The 13,751-nt window shown below is 39.0% G+C and overlaps 1 long non-coding RNA gene across 2 annotated transcripts in view; it reads left to right on the top strand.

The window, feature by feature from the left end:
• LOC148107174 (uncharacterized) overlaps window positions 1-11,413 on the top strand; it is a 66,129-nt gene extending 54,716 nt beyond the window's left edge. For both annotated transcript variants that reach the window (XR_015722974.1, XR_015722975.1), the window contains exon 4: window positions 11,143-11,413. This is a non-coding gene — a long non-coding RNA (uncharacterized LOC148107174). The remainder of the gene's footprint in view (window positions 1-11,142) is intronic.
• The last annotated feature ends 2,338 nt before the right edge of the window (window positions 11,414-13,751 follow it).

Raw genomic sequence — 13,751 nt, forward strand, 5'->3', positions numbered from 1 at the left:
CTGAACTCAAAGAGGTGAATTAACAGCCCTAAGTTTACCTTGTAAATTCAAGACAAAGTATATCAGTCAGGATATTGTGCACAACAAGTAACAGGAAACTCAAACGAAATGTCTTAAACAATGAAGACACGAATGAAGAAGTCCTGAAGAAAGGCTCCTGGGTAGGGCTGGATTTATTCATTGGCTCAGTGATGTCATCAGGGATCCAGATTCTTTCTGTTTTTCCTGCCTGGCCATTCTCATTTGGGTAGCTTTGGTTACAAGGTGGCAGTCATAGTCATAAGCAGACATGACAGTGTTAGACAATATGGGAAGAGATGGTCTCTCTGTTTATCTTTTGTAAAGGGGAGGCAATCTTTCTTGGAGGTTATCGGCAGATTTCTCCTTCAACTCATTGGCTAAAAATGTATCACATACTGAGACCCAAACCATTCACTGCATAAATAGAATGGAGTAATCATGATTGGTTAGGATATACCACCGAGCTGGTTTAAGGGTTACCTTCCCCCAGGAGTAGAAAACGGAACAAAATTGTGTTCAGTAAACACAGAAGAAGGGGGAGGGGAGGGTAGTTGTCAATAAAACAATCATTATGATCCACTGTTACAGACTGCTTTTAGGAGTCTTCCTACTGAACAAAATACTGGTTGAATAAATAGAGGCAAAAATGTACATGTGGGAGAAAGATATTAAGGATATAAATCCAGGCGTCAAAAGGGAAATTGATTCCTCATTCCTTTCTTTAGAACCATCAAATACTTTTATGATTTATGATAATTGTGCACTTGTATGTGCAATATAAAAATTCCTCCTTCATTCTTCCTTATGGTGTTAGAAAGATAAATGAGCTCTATAAAGTCATACCCCATAAATATAAGTTGTTATCACAATATTGATTATTTCAACTCTATTTCTAAGGAGCTATAGAAATTTTATAAAATGAAAAATAAGACTTTAGAAAAGCCAAACAATTCCACATTTAAAGCAGCATTTCCCCCCCAAATATGTCAGAGCAGTATAAATATGTTAAAAAATGTTCAGCTTCACTAGTAATCAAAGAAATGCAAATTATCATGACAAACATTGTTGCTCATCAAAGTGACATTTTTTTCCCCTTGGGCTTAGTATTAAAAGTTGCTGCGTATGTAAGGAAATAGGTGTTCTCGTAGACTGATGGTGGGATTGTAACTTGCTGCATTTTTTATGATTGTCATTTTAACAATATGTGACAAAGGATTGTTTACTTTCTGTCTTCGCCAAACTCTAGGGTCATTGAGTGCAGAAACTATATTTGTTCTACTGAGTATTCCTGTTGTTTAGACTACTACTTAATAATTCAATAAATATGTACTAATATTTATTGATGGTCATTAAACATCTGTTGCATTAATAAACAGATGTTTTAAAAAGTAAGCATAGCTTTTAGCCTGGCATTGAAGTCTCTAGGAATATATATGTAAGAAATAATAGTTATATACCAAGAGTTATCTATAAACATGTTTATTTTATTGTAGTTGGTAGCATTGACAAGAAAAAAAAGGTCAGTGGAGAAATGATGCTTAGCACTAAGGGATTAGTATTCTAAATGTTAGCACATTCCGATGACAACAGCTAATAAAAAAATTGCTGGGGGCACCTGGGTGGCTCAGGCGATTAAGTGTCTGCCTTCTCCTTGGGTCATGATCCCAGAGTCCTGGAATCAGCTCCACATCAGGCTCCCTGGTCGGTGGGGAGTCTGCTTCTCTCTTGCTCACTCTGCCCCTCCCCCTGCTCATACTCTCTCTTGCTTGCTCTTTCTCAAATAAATAAGTAAAATCCTTATAAAAATTGCTGAAGATTACTTAAGAACATTGAATACATTCATAAATGTATATTATCAAACCAAACAAAATTTCAAAATAGCCTAATCTCTTTTGTTAAAAATGCAGGTACATGCAAATGCTTAGAAAAAAATGCTTGAAATACATACAAGAAAATGTGAACAGTGATTTTCATTATGATGGGAATACAGCTGATTCTTTTTAATGTTTTTTTATACTTAACATGTATTGCTTTTGTAATAAGGAATAGAAGAATAAAGGTTCTTTTGTTCAAGTGAGTGACTTGAAAAAACAATCTCCATTTGATTATTCCTTATCAAATGTCATTATTTTATTTTGGTAATGGTGGTGTGATAAATATATACACTTTATCAACCAAACAAAGTATAAAGAACCAATTACTGGTATTTTTGTGACAGACTGTGGGATGTTTTCTCATTATAATTCCTCCAGCAAAGATACATGTTTTTAAATGATATTTTAAAGATTACCAAAAAGAGTCACAAATTTCTGTGTAAATTGTGGAATCATATCCTTTAGTTCTGACCCTCAAAATTTAATCTATTGTATTTGAAGTTAAGCTTCAACCTCGTATATTTCATATGCAAGAACATCAACTTAATGTTTTAAAAAGCTGCTCGCCGGCTTCTCTCTCTTTGCCAGTACCATTTAAAGAGCAGTACAAAGCATACTTATCAATAGTATGGATGAGTCATGTCAATAATTATGAGCAACAGCAATACTTTTCTTAAAGATTTGCAGTATTGTTTTTTTTTTTAAACTCTAAGCAAAATGGCATCTTTATGCAACTGAATGATATTAGCAGCTGTTCAGAAGTAATGGTGTCTTTTCTTGCTTTCCATCAGTCCATATCATTGTTGGTGAGAAATAAGTGATTCAGAGAACATAAAATGTGGCATTTTTAACATGTCACATTTGAGGCACATAGTATTGAGCATAAAGTCATCGTCCCTAAGATATGATTCAAATTCTCTAACAGGTTTTATATGGTCCACCATGTTTATCAGCAACCTCCAGGTTCTCCATGGTGGATATTTAAATTTTTTCTGCTTTTATCAAGCCTGTGCTTCTACCACTTGCCCCTTCACACATGACCTCAACACTTGCATCATTCAGAAAAACAGAAGGCACAAGACAGAAAATGACTCTACTTGGCACTGCTTAATCTACAAACTTACCTATCCTAGCACCTGCCCATCCGCTCTCCTTTTCGTGGTTAATTCCTCTACCTGTGCTTTGGATCTCATCTTCCCTGGCCTTCCCATAAATTGTACTCTATAAAGTAGACCCCTTTCCTATGTCTTCAGCATCTGACTTCAAGCATGGGCATTTCAATATCCTCTTGAATGGTGTATGAAGAGCATTAATAAAATGGCACTTCCCATCTACTAAGCATTTAGTCTGTACAGGGCACAGAGCTAAAGGCTGTTCAATCTATTAACGTACTTCTTTCAACCTCTTTTTAAGGTCAGTGTTGTTTTCCATTGTGTAGATGAGGAAGGTGAGGCACCAGCTAAGATTATGCAACAAGTAGGTGGCAGAGTAGGGATTCAAACCAAATTCTGTCTGATTGCAAGATTGTATCTTAACCATTTTGTTATTCTGTGCTTGTTCATAATTTCTATCTCATCATAGACAAACTTCCTGGAAGACTTATATTCCCTAATTCCACCTCTCACTCCTCAACCCACACACAGCTTGGCATGTGCCTGACGTCACTGATGCCACTCCAAGCAACATTATCAATTACCTTCTTGTTTCTAAAGCCAAAGAATCTTCTGAGTCCCCTTCAGAACTTAACTTGTAGTAGCTTTGGACTCTGTTGACAACTCTCTGCTTGTAACATTCTTCTTCCATGGACTTTCATAAAACAACCATGTTGCTTGTTTTTCTCCCGTTGAATCAGTCTTTGGGGTTGTGAGTTCTTCTTTTTTCTCTATCCCTTATGTGTTGAAATTCCTCAGATCTGTATTCTTTCTATTACAAATACAAATACTTTCATTACAAATACCATCCTGGGGATTTCATCCACTCCCATGGCTTTACCTATAAGTGCTGATAAATCCTGTATTTCTATCTGGAGTCCAGGTCTCTATCCTGACCTTCAGACCTGAATGTCTCCTGTCTATTTGCATCTGACTTTGCATGTCCCACAGGCCCAGAAGTGGAGTAGTGACGTGTTGAGAGCATCCTATCTAGACTCAGACCCCTAGGCTTGAATTCTGGCATCACCACCTGAAACCAAGTACCTCTGGGCTTTCATTTCTCTGGGCCTTCATTTCCTTACCTGTACTTAACTGACCACACACACAAACACACACATACATATTTTTTCTCTTTTTAAGAGAAATTATACAAATATGAAAAATGTATAGAAATAAAGACGCTATTATACTGTTGCACGTTTTCATAATTATTATGCAGGCCAGCTGCTGCTTCATCAAATGAGAAAATGAGATTATGTTCTTTATTTTAATGTTCCAGGATCCTATTTGTTATGGAGCAAAAACTATAAAGGAGAGAGAGAGAAATAGGAAGCGGGGAGGAAGAATGATTGAAATTAAAAAAAAAGCAAAGAAGATGTGAATTTTCACAAAATTTTACACATACTACTATTCATTAATGGTATCACTCAGAGTGATTATGAATTATTTGCTAACAGGGACTGGGTGCATTCAGACAGATTAGTACTCAGGCAACAGTAATCGAGGAGTGTTTCTCAAATCTGGTGATCATCAGAATCAATGCAGAAAATTTAAAATATATGTATGTGGGTTTCTCCCCAGACTTACTGTATTAGAATCTCTGGGGATGGAAGCCAGGAATATGTATATTTTAAAGCTCTCAACTGATTTTGATAATCAGTCTTATTTGGAAACCACTGATGAGCAGGGTTTTAATCATTTGATAACCAATATAATAAAATCAATATAATAAAAGAGTCATGACCTTTCTTAGAACAAATGAAAACTATTTTTAGTGCTATCTGATATTTTATGTTTCAATCCTGGATAATTTGAGAGAGAGGATTCAAAGGACTCATCACGAATGATTACATTTATCTATGGTCTTTGTAGGGAGGTGTGACCATGTGGCAAAGTTCTGCCAATTGGGTGAGAGTGGAAATGAGGGGTGCAAATTAGGGTCTTGCCTTTTAAGCAGTGGTTTCTAGACTCTTTTGGTAGCCTACAGAAGTCTCTTTTTTAAGACTCTTTCTTAAAATAATATTTTTATAGCATTGAATAAAATACTTAGAATTACAAAGGAGACCAATTATATGACATACTGTTATCAAAATATTGAAAGAATAAATTAGTGATACAGTGATAGTGATGTTTATCAACACATTAAACAAGAAGATTCAGCAGGACGTTATGGCAGAATTATGAACATTAGGGTTGCTTGGGGTGAAGGTGGGAGACATATTTCAAGGTAGGGTAATGTCTTGGATTCAGAGCACTTAACTTTCTCTGGCTTCTAAGAATGAATGGACTCTTCTCGTGTTTCCTAGACCCTAGAAACTTCTTTGTCCCTATGCTATCTCAATGGTTACTTAGAGGAAAATATATATATATATATATATATATATATATATATATATGTATATAATATGGTATAAGTTTATAATTTAATATAAATATATAATGTATTTTTTAAACCTGTACCTAGTTTGTTTATCCATTAATCAATCTATCCAAAACAAACATTTTTGAGCATCTGCTGTACTCCGGTCACTATGCTGAGCTATCTAATAAATGTTGGTGATTCACAAACTTGCCAGATGTTGAGTGGTGGGTATGACCCATAGTGATAGGCAAATGGCATCTCAACCTTAAGTCTGACCACATCTGCTTGTGCAGTTAGAATAAGGTAAGAATTAGGTTTACAAGAAACCGTAGAGGGATACTGAAGAACTGGTTAGTTTTTCTATCCCTATTTCAAGTTTGTCCTAACTGATCTTTTCTGAGAGTATTTGTCTCTCTTTGAGCAAAAGATTCAAACTGGCCATCTGCATGGTTCAAAATCATTAGGAAATCTGTCACATTCTTAATTTCCATTTCTTTATGTTTGACTTAGCCTGATATCTTTTTTGAATGGCATGACACTTGTTATATTTAATGGGCTGCTTAACTTGGAGTGTAATAAAATTTTATCCTTTAAAAAAATAAGCATTTGAACCAGGCTGAATCAAAACTAGTTATTAAATTTAAATTAATTGATGGGAAAAGAAATCTCTTCTAAAATGAAAAATAGAGGAAAGATATGAAAGCAAATCTTTCCTGGGAGAATCTACAATAGATCTGCAGATCTAGTTGTTCTTTCCTTTCAGGCTAGGGCTTGGAAATTCGGACACTTTCTCAGGTAATCTACCTACATTGCCATTGTGAGGGTCGAAGGAAATGATGTATGAGACTGTGCCTTGTATGCTCTACTGTTCTTAGCACTCTCAACTCTTCATGACCTATGAAGTCATTTCCTCCAAAGAGGTTAGATGGTTTTCCCCATTCAGTTTTTATGTATCTGTTTATCTTCTGCTTTTGGCTTGTCTGTTCTTTTTCTTATCTCGGTGGGACTATGAACCATATATTAGAGAGGACTTTGAATCCTAGCTCAATTCCATCAAGTATTTTACTTGGTGGTTTCAACTGACTTCCGGATTTACCCATTTAGTGGTTTACTGGATTTTTGTCATTAGTTATCCACATCCCCACAGAAAAGGGACTTTTGATAAGTGGAAAATAATTTCATTATCAGGAGATGAATGTAATTGGCATAGAAATGAATAGGTACAATAAATGAGGGTTTATGGCTACTTCTGTCCCTGCCTATTACTGCCATATTATTTTTGATGTATTTACAAGGCTATTTCTATAGCTAAGTGAATGGCAAATAGCCAATGTGCTCATTCACTATTTTATGTTCTCTTCAATAAGGGCGTCAAATACTGAAGTGGTGGAATGTGGTAGGGTGGAAGTGTGTTAGAGGGCTTTCTCACCGTTCTTCTGAAAAATCTGATTTACGTCGGCAATTTCTTTTCTAATTGTAGTAGTAATAATGATAATAATTTAAAAATAATTACTGACATTTTTGAGTACTTGCCATGATATGGATGTAACATGCCATGGGCATTTTATATCCGTTATCTTCAACAACCATGGAAGATAGAAATATATATATTATACGCACACACACACAGGCACACACACACAATGTTGATATGATTAAAGTGGATTGGTTATTTGCATTAGAATTTTGACAACTCTCTGTAGGAGTTAGTTCTTTACCAGTTTTCAAGCCAGCTCTAAACCCTCATGGGATTCCTGTGAGACAGGCTGGCAGCCAGCATCTTAATTTAAGCTGGGTTTGAGCCTGATTCGGTTTTTTGCCTAGCACCTAACTTATTTTTAGAATGCAGTACGTGGTAATAAAAATAAAATAGTGAACAACAATACAATCAGAGCAATATAAATTCACTCCTCAGATTGAGTGAGGTCTCATTGGAGTTTCTCTTAGGGTGTCTGAAGTATGTTCTTGACTGGCAATGAGAGATGAAATAAAATTACACCAATTTTCGCTTTCTTTTGATTAAAAAAATTATTCAAGCTTTTAAAAGGATGGGCCAACAGCCTCTCTCCATGAGTAAGCCCGAGAATAAGCCAGGCAAGTCTGCAGTCTCCACTGATTGTTTCCTTCCTGTCATTTTGGCTATGACATACTGAGCTTGCCTTTCTCACTTTCCCTCCGGACCCTTGGGTATTCTCTAGCTGTGTCCACAGTCATCAGGCTGCATTAATCACCACCCCCTTGCTTCTAGACCAAGTTAGGACCCATTGGCACATAGGATGAAGTTAGGGAATCATGGAAGAAAAATTACTGGTTGGGACCCACTCAGGGCTCATGGCATCTGCTGTAATCTACTTTTCACATCTCATATTCTGGCCTTCAGTCTTACAGCTCCAACTATTGCTAGAGTCCCAGAACTTTACAGATATGGGGAGACAGAGTAATGCTCACTTAGCTCACAACAGACTCCATGGAAAACCCAAAATGCTGGAGTTAAACAGTGACAATGAGAAATCTAACTGACAAAAAGAATCTCTGCTAGTGAAGTTGATGTGAGAAGCTAAATGTTCCTCCGAGCATTACTTGGTAAGCATAAGAACAGGGCAGGAGAGCTAGCAGAACAAGTTGACTATTCTAGTTATGTCAGCCTGGGACCAGGACTTTTGCTACCAAGATGGGAAAAGGCAAATTCCTGAGCCAGGGTGTTCCTCCCCCCGGAAATTTCTTGCCTTGGAGATGACATTGGATGACACTAGAAATATTTCCCCTGGCCTCTGACGCTAGAAATATTTCCCCTCCCTACAACTCCCCCAGTCCACTTCACTGAGCAGGCACTAAGAGAAAGACAGTTAAACACCAACCCCTATAGCACATAGACCCAGAATTGCCCTAATTTGAATCCTACATTCATATTAGGAACTGATCATTTTTCTGAAATAAGATGCCAAGTAATTTTCTTTTATTTATCTAGTGAGAGAATAGAGGTGGTATGATAAAGTAAGTAAAAAACAAAACAAAACAAAACAAAACAAAAAAAACCCCGGAGTGGGTGGGGTGGGGGGGGTGCAGATCCCATATAGCTATCTTTCAGTGCTATAGCTTTGATGGCTTACTTATATAGGTAAGAGCTGTTTTAAAAAATAGATACTCTCAGGAGGTTTAAATCTACCTAATAGTCATAGCTTAGTGCACTTAAATGAGTAATTTTTTGATGAGGTCTAATGCTTGATTTATAGAAAATGATGATTAAGAACTTTACATAAGAAGAAGCTTTGACCTACAAGAGCTGAAGACACGAAATTGGTTAGAGGCCAAAGCAAAATCTACACTTGGCTTTCTTAACCTTTGGCCAAAGTTTTTTACACAATTAAGTACAGCTTATTTTTCTCCTATTACCCAGTTGATATGCACCAAATAAGGAAAGGGAATTCTGGTTTGAGAGAGAGGGAGGTGGAAAGGGGTGCTTTTTTGAGACATTGATAGGAGCAAGTGGACCTAAAAGGAATCCCAATGGTAGGTCATAAGGTACAGGGAGGATGATGACAAACGTCTCCACTTCCGCAATTCTTCTAGAATTGGTTGGCAGCTCTCCTGCTAGGCTTTTGTTAGATTTTGTTCTACTTCTTCAACTACATCAGCTTTGTAAAGGACAAACCCTCATCACCAAGTACGTGAAGGGAAAGCAGAGCCATGGGACGATAATGAGACTAAGACCTGGGGATTCTGGTTAACAGATAACTTTTGACAGTGGGACAGTCTCATTTTGTTTTGCTCTACATTTACTGAGCGCCTGTGCTGAGATAAGCACTGAGCCTAACCCAGAGGACACAGACGAATAGCACATGGTCCCTGCCTTCAAGAAGCCATAGTCCAATAGAGGAGACCTTCTGTGAAGCAATTACAGTACAGCATATTATATCCATTGATCCAAGGGTGTATAAGGCACTGTGATAATATGGAAATAGAATATAATTCTAGTGGGAGTGGTCAAGGAAGGCTTGAAATTGCCCCCACACATGGAGTCTAAACTCCTTATTGTGGAGTTTAGTTTATTCCTGAGCTTCCTTTTATTCCCTAACTCATCATTATCGAGCATCTACTACATGCTACTTGCTAGAGATAAAAGACAAATTAGGGGAGATATTTGTCCTGGAGGAACTCACAGCACAGCGCAGTTATTCTCCATCCTGGTTGCAGTTTAGAATCATGGGAGCGCTTTTAAAATATATGAATACCCAAGCTTTACTTCCAAATATACAGCTGAACTTGAAAACCACTGGTATAGTGAGACAGACGATATGTGAGCAGATGATTAGGTATGGTTTTATATGACAAAAGGTCCTAACGGGTTATAGGAATAACAAAGCAGGCACTCAATCCAGCCTCAGGCTGAGGCGTGGGTTCTTGAAGTCTTTCTTGTGAAAATAGTTCTTGCTTAAATTGAGTTGTGAAGGGTCAGTAGAGTTTACTTAGGCAAAGGACTTGGGGGAAATGTTGCAGACAGATGAAAGTAGCTGGGTGTTGAAAAGAAACACAGGCCCCAAATACATCACTTACGTTAAGCCCTACCAAGACTTAATACCTAAGTGCAGTCTCAGCCTCTTCCATGAGTGGAATTTTAAGCCAGTGAGCCTGGAATTTTCCTCATCAGTACTAGAGAGGTAACCTGCATGATAACATCCTCTAGGAAGTGACCTTGCCTGAAACAATCTTTTCCTTTGCTAGTAACTTCCTTGTCCCATCCAGTTTCTGCCTTTAAAAACCTGCCATTTTGTACAACTTCTTGGAGTACCCTTTTGTTTGTTAGGTGGGGTGCTACTCAATTCATGAATTGTTGAATAAAGTCAATTAGATCTTTAAATATACTCAGTTGAATTTTTGTTCTTTAATATGGGCAAACACCCAGAGGTTTCCAGTTTTTTCATTTGCCATCCTCACCTCTCATCCTCACTTCTAACCATGGCTCTAATGCTCTCACCCCATCCCACCACATCCATGCTTCATGAGCTCTGTGCTGTAGTTTTGCTACCTACTTACCGTGCCTAACCACGCCATGCAATTCCCCTTTGCTACAATGTCCTTCCTCTGTTACTCTAAAAAACCTCACTAGTTCTTCAAGGCCTCCCTGTAGTTGCACCCTCTAAGCCAGAGATCAGAACGCTGTAGTCTGTGAGCCAAATCCAGGCCACCACCTGTTTTTGTAAATAAAGTTTTATTGGCACACAGCCACGTTCATTTGTTCAAGTATCATCTGTGCCTGCCTTTAACGACAGCAGAATCAACTAATTGTTTCAAATTTAGAATGGCCTCCAAAACTTTGTTTTCAGTTGAGATAATAGCTATTTAACCTTTCTGTACTTCAATTTCCTTATGAGTAACAGGACAGTAATTATAAAAGCTGCAACATGTTTTTATAGTGATTAAATCAGGTGCGGGGTATTTGGTGGACGCTGTGATGGGCCACACCGATTCCTCTTCAGAAGGAGGATTTCTTCTCCTAGTGCCTCCTAGAAGATAGCACTTAGCTGGCAGCCTTGTGCTGTGTCGGGAGTAGAATCACCTCAGGTCATGGCTCTTCTGGGACAGCCTTCATCTAATGATTTATTATTCTGGGAGGAATAAAGAACTGGTCTCTTAACCTTTAACTCGGACCTGAGGGACCATCTCAGCACCAAAACCTCCCATGGGTAATAGAAATTCAGCCTTTTCCTGTGCCTAAGCCTGTTTTCTTCCACAGGTGTTAATCCCAAGAGCACTCATTAAGCTCCTCCTCAGGACCTGCATCCAGTGATCCCAACCCGTGACAGTAGGTACCAAGATGGGTCCACGAACACAACACTGAGATGGGCTTTTGGAGCTGACCGTCATCTCCTGGCTGCCAGTGAGGATGCTGTCCCTGGTAGGTGGAAATAAGAGGGCAACAGTAATCATAAGGACAGTGAATTATCTGGCTTTACTGATGCCCTGGAAAGAGGTAGCAAAAAGCTTATATAAATCAGCAGTTAAATGCTGAGTGAGAAAGCCAGCCCCCCCCCCCCCCCCCGAAACACACAAAGAGGCTCTCGTCTCTTAAAATAGGAGGGAAAGAGTTCAAAAGGAGGAGCAAGGACAGGCTTTTATTGTAAGAACAGTTGAGGCAGGTTTGCAATGCCAAGGTTGGGCAAGTGGACCCCTGACACAAGGGATGTGTACATCTGTGTTGATGTCCCTTCAAGAATTTTATTTATTTATCTAAGATTTCATTTATTCATTTGAGAGAAGGGGGGGGGGGCTGTGTGTGAGCGGGGGAGGGGCACAGAGGGAGGAAGAGGGACAAGTAGACTTCATGCACGCCAAACATGGAGCCTGACATCGGGTGATCCCACGACCCTGAGATCATGATCTGAGCCAAAATCAAGAGCTGGCCACTGAGCCACCCAGGAGCTACTGTCCCTCTAAGAATTTTAAATCTCCAGATTACCCTGAGTCCTCTGAGCATGCACAAATGGACACATGGCCCACTCGTCCTCTCTGTTAAGGGCTAGACACACACACACACACACACACACACACACACACACGCACACCATGCTTGAATTTAGTGCAGAGGCCTCTCCTCTGCAAGACATTATGTATCTTATTCAGAATCTCCATCATATCCCCTCCTGAGCACCAGATCAATTACTGGGGTTAAGTCATGAAATAACTCTGCAAAGGACCTGCTGGGATGGCTAAGGGAGGAAAACAACTATTCCTCCTTGAGTCCAATTTCAACACCATCCAACTGGGACAATATGCCTGGGACTGGACTCCAATAGTGCCTGACAAAGGTGGATGGACGATAAATTTGGATACAAGAGAATTTACCAATATGGGAGCATGCTTCCACAATACAGGTTGTAAATATACCCTTGCAAGGACCTGAGAGAGGATGTAAGCATGTTGCAGGGTGACTCCTAGAAGCATGGAGAAACCAATGACCCGTATTAAGTGAGGTAGAAATGATGGAATCGCCATGACAGTGTTACACAATGAAGAAAGGAAAGAAGGTATTTGGCATCTGTTCTTCCTTGCCCAGTTTGACGGTAAATGACATGGACAGCAATCTCAGTCTATTTTTATTATTGCTGTATCATTCTGGAGATGTCCAGATCAATAAAGAAGATGCAAATTGGTGTCAGGAATAGTACTCCAAGAATGTCCCATAGGGACCCAGCAGTCCAGACACACCAAGAGACTGCCAGGCCATTGATGGTTCTGCTGGACCCAAGTAATTATAGCTCCTGGAGTTCCCTCACCTCCCATCACCCCTTCCCCAGCCAGAACAACATCCCTGTACCTGACCTCATGGTCCAGATTTGTGGCTCTGACTTACGAGATCCTATTAGGCAGCGTAGCCCTGGATATTTGTACCTATGAGATGAGGCCCATCATTTCCAAGGATAATGTGTAACAAGAGCAAGAAGAGTCTCATAATCAATTTCAGGAGAACTATTCTCTGATAACAAGAAGTAATTTTTGCTTAGGAAGCAATCTCTGAGCTTTCATTTTTCTGGCATCAATCTATATTACCTATTGATTTGCAGGTTCCCCCACATCAGCTGTTTTACACAAATTCTGTTCTATTTTAAAAATCTGCAGTGGTGTATAGTTTGGATACTAGTTGGACATCCCTTATGTATATGAGCATTGTATTTAGGAATGTGGAGCTGAGAATGCTTGCTTTTAGATTAGCCAAGTGACCTTAGGCCACCTGGCAATTATTCCCTGGTCATTTATTTTTAAACTGTATGACCTTCTATCATTCTGATTTCCAGCGGGTATGATAGACATTGGCTGTGGTTACAATGTAAGGAGAGAATTAGGAAAGGTCCCTCATTTCTTCTTACACTAGCTGGCTTCCTAGAAATAGTCTTCCAAACAGTGCTAGAAATTCCACTATAATCACTCTATCAATCAGTCAGTCACTGCCATAGTTTATGAATGGGGCCCAAAATAGTCACCCCATATAATGCAGTGCCACGTTAGTTCAAGGTTCAAGACGTAAGCCTGGGGGTCGTACTGTGAGGACTGAAGCCAATCCCCAATCCCATTCAGGAATGTGTTACTAGGTTTTGCTCACCATTTAGCAATCTGGTCCTTTGGGCCACACATCGAACTCTCCCTGTGTTTCTTATTTATTACATAGGAACCTACCAGATTCTGTCTTTACTCTTTGTCAAGAGTGGATACCATTGGTATAACAGGGAGCAGGAAGACCGTGAAAAAGAAAATATGTGAAGAGGAAAGGGAAAGGCCTCAGCAAATAGGGATACACACCAGTTTTTGCTGAAACAGTTCGCTAAAATGAAAGACCAAATAGGGTAC

Source organism: Ursus americanus, chromosome 34, assembly GCF_024610735.1.
Source record: "Ursus americanus isolate L20-20 chromosome 34, mUrsAme1.1.p, whole genome shotgun sequence".
NCBI lineage: Eukaryota > Metazoa > Chordata > Mammalia > Carnivora > Ursidae > Ursus > Ursus americanus.